The sequence below is a fragment of the Bombyx mori genome, chromosome 5, assembly GCF_030269925.1.
Source record: "Bombyx mori chromosome 5, ASM3026992v2".
Classification (NCBI taxonomy): domain Eukaryota; kingdom Metazoa; phylum Arthropoda; class Insecta; order Lepidoptera; family Bombycidae; genus Bombyx; species Bombyx mori.
Window position 1 is genome coordinate 10,858,217 of NC_085111.1, and position 10,137 is coordinate 10,868,353.

The following is a 10,137-nucleotide window of genomic DNA, read 5'->3' on the forward strand; positions in this document are numbered from 1 at the left end:
AAAATAACTTAGCTGCTTAAAGTTTACAAATTGAATCGGAGAATTCTAGACTCCGGTGTCATGTAAAAAGAAAAAAGTGCTTTGAGACAATTACAAAAACGACAAAAACTCTGGAAGCAATCCAACGGGCATGCTCTTAATTGGATGAGACCACTTCCTCTAAACGACATCTTGCCGGTGCTGACTCTAGTACTTATTCGCCGGCGTTTCATAATCAACCAGCGGTGTTATCTAGAGATGGAAACTTCAAATGAATATTGTTTAAATTATTTAAATAAACGAAAAATGGTATTCAGTCATCTCTTGTATCTTTCATACAATATGTATAAAATCAAACGGGCAACGTCTACAATTTATAGCACGTTTATATTTATAAAATGAGATAGATAACGTAAACCATACACGCGCTTTGATTTTGAAGATAATACTCATAGTGCCCGTTTCATAAGTGGATATTCATGTCACGGTGTAGTTAGGCTATTGTTTAAGTCGTAATCATGATTAAGGTGAAACGTTTTGGGCACATCTGTGAAATAAATAATAAGCACCAATAATAAATAATTACTTATTTTATTCGTATGTACCTTTAGGTAAGGTACAAATAAATTCACCATCGATAATAAAAATATATTTTTTTTGTTTTTTTGCAAACCTACATCGAATTATATTGTAATTCTGACTGATCATTATTATTTCTTCTGTGTATATAAGACTTTACTACTACTACGACTAAATTCTTGCTGGAAATAATTTGAAGCAAGCATTGCTAAATGTTTTAATTGCTGGCCGTCATGAATGATTTGTTGCAAGTAGCGAATTTCGTTTAAACAAAGCAGATGAAATGGGAACGCGTTCTAAATATTAAGAACGTATTTAATTCACGAACACAATATAGTCTTGAATGCGAAAAATTATGAAAATAAGCTACCGAGTTCAAGGATTGAATAATGTAAGTAGCTAAACCGATCGTAGATAGAGACAGGTACCTACGTGGTACCCGAAAATAGGCCTGTCTCGGTCATTGCCACGACGCGGCGCGTAGTCGTAGGCACCAGTCTGCGTTGAGTTTCGATGGAATAAATGACAAAAAATATAACTCGTTTGTGTTAGTAGGAGCAGCGCGTTGTATAACATATTACTCAGTGACAAAACTAATAAACAAGTTGAATAGGATCAACGAATATATTATTCCAAACATACATTTCAAGCCATACATAATGAATACAGTATTTTGATGTTTTTGACTGTTAATGAATGAATTATTTTTATAATGTTCATCAATGAATTATAATAGTTTAAAACCGTGTCAATAAGATCGAGGCAATTTTGTGAGTTACTAACAATGCTGCTTTTATAATCAAGATCATTCATGAACGCTCACGGTTGGCTTTAAATATGTATTGTTTTTGAATGAAGGCTTCAGCAATATTTAAAAATACTTAGCTTACATATTTGTCAGTTTCATTTTAACAAAAAAAATATATACATATAGTAAAACCTTATTTTGTTTTCATTTCGTCATTTTGTTAAAGCGATCCCACTAGTTTTCTAAAGGTGTATTTTCTTTGTACTTGAATGACAATATCTCATTCGGATCATTATCTAGGCCTAATTTTCTGTTCCAAAGCCTCTTTACACTTTCATTCAATGGTTAAACTAATTTATTCTGTCTCACGACATTTCGCTTTGTTTTCACCTTTTTTTTTGGGAATTAGGTAAAGCAATTTTCGTTATACGTCGCAATACAATTACAATGGATGTATTGGATTATTTTAAGTTGTCTCAGAGTGTGTTTTCATTCAATTTATTCGGATTTCATTTTCGATCTCGTACAAAACGTGTATTAGAAAAACGGAACTCATTTATTGAGTTTAAGAACTGAGAATGGCAGTACGTAAAACCGATTTCCAAGTACTTATTTTATTAAAAGTTTATCTCGCTTTGCCCATGACGTTATTTCATTGCTTTTGTCCTTTTGCTTTAGAGAGTTTATTTAAGTGCTAACTCGCTTAGTGTCTAAGTCAGGTTACTCTAGAGAAAGTTAACAGAGTTCAATCTTCAACATTGAAAAGTGTCCATTAATGTACAAAGAATAAACGATTTAACCGAAATGATACATTTACATGCTTTGTAAAGTCACCGAACTGGTTTTAAATATTATGTTTTTAACACCTGATATGGCTCGGCTGTAATTGGTAAAATATCTAATTGGCTCTAGTTGGTTTATAAAAAATAAATGTTTAATTGACTATTCATTTGTTCATTGAAATTGTATTTCAAATGCCTATTGATATTTAATTTATTTATAGTTAGCAAAATAATTATAATTTATTTATTATTATTTAAAATATAATTAAATGTAGTAGCACCTACTAATTGCAATATTTATAATAAACAATTTTCAATGGAACATAAAGCAATTCTTTACGCGTCTCAACTGCAGACTTAGCTGGTAGATAAAGCATTATGTTCGCCTGTGTACTTGTGTTTTTTTTTTTAATACACAACGAAGGGTTTTCTTTCCATTTATGTTACAGGTAGCGGATAGTACCATGTGAATTTAGTTTAGAGTGAAAATAATCACGGGTGCCTTAACTACTCGACTAACACGACGAAAGATTGAACGGAATGAAAATGAATGGGCTGAAGCGAGCACAGGCTCTATCACAATCACTACTAATTGAACGTTTCGTATGTCGGTCGAGAAACGTCGGTTACATGGCCTATTTATTGCAATTGATACGAATTGATCTCCATCAAGATTTGACTGAATTTATCTGCGATTCATCTATCGATCTTCAATTATTTTTAAGATATAGCGCTTGAAGTGTTAGTTTTGTAACACAGGTTTTCCTAGCATAGAAGTCAGGGAATATTATTATTTTATACCACATAAAAAAATCATGTATATTATTATACTAGTGTTATGAATTCTTGTACGTGTTTGTATTTTAAGAGGCTTGAATAAATATTATTATTATTATCGATACTTAGAATACAATCGTATTGAAAAATGAGCTAGAAAATCAGATAAGCACGATTGAATTTTCACAAAGCTTACCAGGAATTTTTTTAATTTCAGCTATTCTCAACGTTTCCTAGCAGTGACTATTTGTGTACTAGGGAAAGTGGATTATATTAGTCAAACCATTTTTGTTAGGGTTCAAACGGATTACTAACGTAGCATATACAGTCTACAATCTGGTCATTGAAGCGAGGAATATAACCTACATAGTAAATGGAAACCCACGCAGGATCCAATTGAAAATTCGGCGCGTGACACTTGTTTGGCCTCCTACATTAGTACTGACATTGAGTCTTGTTAAATTCAACGATTTACTGTCCTATTTTAGCCCATAATCGAGCAGCACAGGTATTATTTACATGCTAGAGAACTAAAACAGAGCAATTGATGTATCAGGTTTTCACTTTTAGTTTTGAATCGTGTTGTTTTCGTGTGGTCCGTGTGCATTAAATAGTTTGAAAACTAAGGAAAAGTTATAGTGAAATTTATTTATTACATATATTTTTTATTGCTTAGATGGGTGGACGAGCTCACAGCCCACCTAGTGTTAAGTGATTACTGGAGCCCATAGACATCTACAACGTAAATGTGTCACCCACCTTGAGATATAAGTTCTAAGGTCTCAAGTATAGTTACAACGTCTGCCCCGCCTTTCAATCCGAAACGCATTACTGCTTCACGGCAGAACTAGGCAGGGTGTGGTACGTACCTGCGCGGACTCACAAGAGGTCCTACCACCAGTATTTTATGTCTGTGTGTTTAGATTATACTATCCTGGTTGCCTGACAGAAAACATGCTCGCCTTTAGTCCGCCACTATAACCGTATTCATTATGCGTATAAAAGAATAAATGTAATGCTTTAATTGAAATATTTTAATTTATAAACTAGGCACGACCTTCAGACATGAAGATGCCGACACAGAAGAAGAAGAAATTTATAAGCAAAGAGTCGCACGTTAATTTACGTCGACTTGTTAACAAATACGTGTTGGGAAAGGTCATACGAATTGAAACTTACTATTGAAGTGTTAGGTTCGTCCTTAATTTTTGTTTCATATTGTTAGATAGACTGGATGTGGCGGTATCATACAACGCAAGATATTTGACAGATGCCTGAATCTCGCTTACGACATTTTCAAGATAAGTTCGCATATATACAAGTTCCGAACAACAACATTCGGACCGTCGGTCTATCGAGCAAATATCACCAACTCGGTGGAAGATCTTCCCTTTGTCGTATATTCCTACACTGGATAATAAAACTGAATGTTTATCTATGGTATACCAAACTAAGATTTCGTATTCGTATGTCGTATCACTCTTGTCAGAACGGTCGTGGTCGTCGTCTAGCATCATTGCTGTGGGCAGATGTTATGCGCCTCGCGAACAATCGCCACTGCTCCCGGTTTATGGTGAGTCTGCTGGTACACTAAGATTAGTGGTTTGTAAAATTAAAATGATAAACTCCCGAGAACAGATATAAGTAGTTTCATTTTGTGAAAACGAACCTGAAAACCGAAGAAATTATGGGTACTTTTCATAGCAAATATTTCAAGTGCGGTTTCACTTCCTCCAATTTTTTTGTCAGTGTTTGCTGTCGATATTCAATAGATTTCAAGAGCACGCTGAATAGAGAATTGACTGTTCTCCATTCTTTAGATTTAAGTCATAAAAAAAATGATTTGAAGATAATGAGTAAAATCCATTATAGAAGTGATAGAAGAACTCATGCGATGATTTATGTGTTATTTTACAACACATCACTACCTAATGTTTTCCATTTTGTATTGCCTTTGTAGGTAGACGAGCATACGGCCTAACCAATGGAATATAGACACCGTCGCTCAAAGACATCAGCAATGTTAGAGGCACGGCCTAGCCGCTGCCGCTAAAGTTTTAGAACGATACAAATATTTAATACTGGAGAGATATATTCGTTTATACATATTTTATAATCAAAATAGTCAATGAATGAATGATATTTTATTTAAAGTGGACTCATAATTTTACTTTGCGTAATACATGATATAGGTCGTAGTTTTGATGAGGCTCGTTTTCTTTGACAAGAAATACTTGGATGCAAGAGTCTGAGGTTATGTAAATGTCATTATTATATCATCACGAAGCACGGCAGTTTCCCGCAGGGTCAGATCACTGAAGATAAGTGAACCGCACTGAATCGGTACTCACGATGAAACGCCGTCTTTAGTTAACGAGATCGGCTTTGTATTAACGTAATATTTTAGAAAATCATTCAAAACACGAGTCTGTTAAAGCTTTATTATATCTACATAAGACTCTTTGAGTAATTTCTCAAGACATATAAGAAGGTCTTTCGATGCAAAATCGTTTCTAGATATTGAGTTCTTAAATCATTGATTAATTAAACATTTAATTTATATTTATTGGCAAATTTAGAGCTGAATTTGTATAACCTCCCTAATAACACTGGCGCGATGTACCCATACATTCTGGTTCAAAAGGTACAAAAGTTATTCATATGCATTTGTGAAGTTTCTGATTCTAGCTATGCGGCAGCCACCACGTCCTCTTGGACACAGACTACCGCTTTGATTATTGAACTTGGCTGCTGATAGACAAAAATAATAATAATTTTATTTATACCCACTAAATGCTTTGGTACTTATACTGCAGTTTCGCATTGTATCTGGAATTTTAATTCCAATATTATCTTATTAATGCTGTATTAAACATGAGTATTATTAATACCTACATATACGTACAACACTAACTTAATTGTTTTTGAATAGGGCTACTAGTGTAGGCTTTAATACTATAATAGATTAGGTTATAATTAAAACTGCCTTATGTGTGCTTTGCTCTATTATAAAATTAGCTTAATTGAAAGCTTTACCTTCACGTTCAATGTTAGTGCGGGCTGTGCTACATTCACCGTCGGTTGCAGCACCCGACCACTGAATTATTCCGTAAGTCACCCACCTTCGATCATGTAAACCGGTCTAAACAAAGAGTTCACAGTTTCTTAATAAATAAATTACTAAACCAAATATATTGATGCCCGAATATAATTATAAACTTACTATATTAAAATAAACGCTTGGTCCATATATTTATTCATGAAATTGGTTCATGAAACGATTTATTCTTATGGAAATAGATTGCTGGACCCAAAACCACTGTGCGCTCTTTCTTTGACCTTAACCAACTAAACTAACTGTTTAACTGTGTAACTAAGCTTTATAATAAACGAAAACAAGATCGCATTTTAACCAATGCGTACGCTTCTTAAAACTTACTATACTCATCACGAACAATGGGATCGTAGTAATACCGTGATGTGGTCGTAAGACTCGTAAGTGGTTCGGAATCAGTCGGCTAAGTTCGGCTTATAGTTATTGTAAGAGCGAGAGATGTGCTTGCTCTCTCGCTCGTTCCCGGGAGACAAGGCTAGAGATTAGATCGCCGAACCATAAGAAACAGAAACTTTGTCGTTCTCGGGGCGTTGGCGTCGTATAACCGGTTTCGTTTTGTAGCTTTAAGTCCTGACAAATAAAAAGTCATGCATAAATAATCATGCAGCAGACTGGTAAGCTTGTATAAGGGGCTGCGTATACCGACCGTTGGAAGGAAACTATTACTGAACGGAAATGGACACGGGCGAAGGTAGAATGGTTAAAATAGAACTAGACTCATGAACTACTGCGTGATATTGAAAATTTATATGAATAACTACTGCCTGTGGCGCATTTTTTGGACTAGATAGAATAATCAGCTTACGGCTACACCTAGCTTTAAATTTTTACCGGACATCATAAGCATCAACGTGCTTATTACCACCCATCTTCTCCAACAGTTGTCGGTCCTACCTTTAAAACCGCAATACACGACTGCTTCATGCTGACGTAGATAAGACGATGGTAACAACTTACAACGTTACAAGCTTGGTAACAATTTACACCACCAGTCAAACATTAAATAAAGTTTTGTCAAAAGCAGAATAGTGTTAATATTTTTCGTTTCCTGAGGGTGCAGGGACAAAGTAAAAGTGAGAGGATTAAGTAGTATTTTTAAAACCGTATTAATTTCTACAGATTCTAATTCAAAATTGAAATACATAGTTTTGTTCGTAACATAATTTTGATTTGTTTGTGTTTATATTTCTTCAATATCTAGTATCATATTATTTGATAGCTTAGTATTTACGTATCAGTATTGATATTGTAAACAGATATCAGCACAAGTTTAAATATGTTTCAGATGCAAACAGATTTTCATTTATGTTGAATTAAATTACGTTAAAATCATTTACATCGCAATGTTCAAAATATATTTGCTTCTAGTACTTTGTACAAGAGTCAAACCGGAACAGTCTGCTTAATTTGACCGCATAGTTAATAGACACAGGAGCTCATGGTGTTGTCTTATGTGATGAAGATAAAGATTAGATTTGTTTGGCAAACATCAGGGATTGCAGTGGCCACTGTTTCTGTGCAGAACAAGAGCCCGTTAACGAGAACAGCGCTTGTTTGTTTTCCCACGGCTCTTGAGTCTCGCGACAATCAGGACGTACCGCAACGAAGCCGTCTTTCGTCTGCAACCGATCAGCGACGAATATTCGATAGGGCACGAAAAGCAATTGATGCAATTAAAATTATACGCGTTTACATAATTTCGCTTTATTTCCATAACGCTTTTACTGGCCATCACTGAATACTGTTATGTTAACAGTCAAGATTTTGAAGCATGAAACTTATCGAGTAAGAACGAAAATCTATATACTAAATGACTGCAATAATTCGGGGTTCAAAATTTGAAATAAAAATTTTCGTAAGTTTCTATGTACCTACTGACTTCCGTAATGAAGAAATAACGCAATATAATGTATTATTGTAATTATTATGTATTAAGTATTATTATTATATATTAAGTATTATTATAATAAGTACGTATTATATATTAATGTAATATATTATACTAGTGACCCGCCCTCGCTTCGCTTCGGAAACATTAAAACACACATGAAACAAAAAAAAACAAAAAAAGTAGCCTATGTTCATCAGGGACAATGTCGGCTTCTAATGGAAAAAGAATTTTTCAAATCGGTCCAGTAGTTTCGGAGCCTATTCGAAACAAACAAACAAACAAATCTTTCCTCTTTATAATATGATTATTATTATTATTATTATTAAGTATAGACAAGGCTACACAATTTTTCAGTGTGAATAAATACCAATTATAAGGTATATTGTGGGCCTACACGTAAAGGTACCATCGTCTACTTATTTCTGTCACGAAGTAGTCAAATGTTCCGTTACGATGAATGGGGCACTCGGTATATAAGAGAATTAAGACGTTTCAAGCTAAGTAGTGAACATCTCTGCCCTTCTAGATCAATAGAAATGTTATTAAATTGATGAAGAACAATTAAAAAACTTTACAGTAATTTAAAATGCTCACAAAATACATCTATGTCCATCACCAACTACATCTATCTACATCTACACATTTAAAAACAGACGCCATGAAAATCTATTTAGTGTCTAATTTTTGACGATATCTAGAGTTTATATTACGAGTAATAACTGGTTTCTAAGCAATTTACATTCGAAAAAAAAACTGTCCAAATTTAAATGAATTGAATTTGATTGATTGATTTTGTTATTATAATGAACTTGGAAACGTACTATTTTTGGACACGTATTTTGAGACGATAACATAAACAAAAGACATTTTTGTAGATTACTTTAGTAGATTAGTAGTCAAATTTACGTCATGAAAAATATATGAAAATGTTGATAAAATATATATCTTCTTACTGCCGTCCATATGATGTAAATCTGTTAGTAGAGCTCACAGACACCGCTGCGGAGATGCTTTCGCTCATATTTAAATGTGAGGGCAAATTCTTAATTGCCTTTAAACTACTCTTTATTTTTTGAAAATTAATCTGTTTTGTTCTTATTCAGCTTCACGCATAAAAGTATTATTGAACAACCAAATCAATCATAAAAGTAAATCCTCACAAATAGTTTTTATTTTTTAATATTCCTACCTATTCGCTGGTAGCCTGAAGGGCTATTCCGGCTACGCCCGGACGGAACAAATCAAATACTTTTTAGTCAAAAAGGAAACGGTATAGTAGTCTTGGACGTGGAAAATATTTTAAGAAAAAAAAAACATCGTTTATATGAAACGTAAAAGTCGATTCTGTTTATTTGCACGCGTCTCGAAATAAAGATTTAGGTGCTGTTTGTCGCTGCCGAAACAAACGTGACGCGAATGAAAAATATGAAAAAGATAAATCTCTTCTTTATATTATATTCTGTCAAAGATACATTATAACAAATGTACACTTTAAGATATATTCTGTGTTAGCCAAGTGTGTGCAGCATTGCTAAGCATTGGGATTGTAAAGCGTTTAAGCTGCAGATGTGTAGAGCTTAATGTTTTACCTTTAAATGCTCCTTGGAAATCTTCAGTCTTCTGAGATAGTTAATCCAATAAAACTTTAAGATATGAGTCATTCAATAACTATTTTTCTTATTATGCTAATGGAAGTTTATGATCACTAAGATACAGTGCAGCTACACGAAGATTACATTCACAGCAATCGAATTAGATGCTCTTCTTTTATCCTAATAGTTTCGAACTAACATGTGTTGTTTCTTAGAATAGACTTTATGAACGTAGTTTACTGAAATTAAATTTTGAAGCAAGCACTTGAATAATTAGATTTAAAGTTGATTACGGATCACTGTCACTAAGTAATAACCACTCAAAGTACATCCGAATACCGATGTATCTATCACCGAGCTCGGTGATAGTCAGGATTAAAATTACTTAGAGAAGATGCACGCGTTCGTCGCTTTGGGCGGCCGGCGTGACACTGGGCGGGCGGCCACACCACAATTTGCCTTTGCTAAAAGTTCATGGCAACAAAACGACTTTTTGAATTTTAGTGTGGACTTTTGATGTTGACACAAACATCACCCAATTTAATTCTGTATACATATTTATGTGGCCATCAATAATTCATAAGATTTGTAGATTACAGAATTTATTTACTGAACCATAAAAGTTGACTTGTGTTTTTTTTAATATTTTTGAATCAAATAAAATGAATAATTTA

At 33.8% G+C, this 10,137-nt stretch overlaps 1 protein-coding gene across 2 annotated transcripts in view; it reads right to left on the reverse strand.

Annotated features, from left to right (window-relative positions):
• LOC101741638 (semaphorin-1A) overlaps positions 1–9,897 on the reverse strand; it is a 105,779-nt gene extending 95,882 nt beyond the window's left edge. The window contains exon 1 of one of the 2 annotated variants that reach the window (XM_021350538.3): positions 9,461–9,897. The gene's annotated coding sequence lies outside the window, so the exon portion shown is untranslated. The remainder of the gene's footprint in view (positions 1–9,460) is intronic. The other variant, XM_062668704.1, reaches the window with a different exon arrangement.
• Between the last annotated feature and the right edge of the window lie 240 nt (positions 9,898–10,137).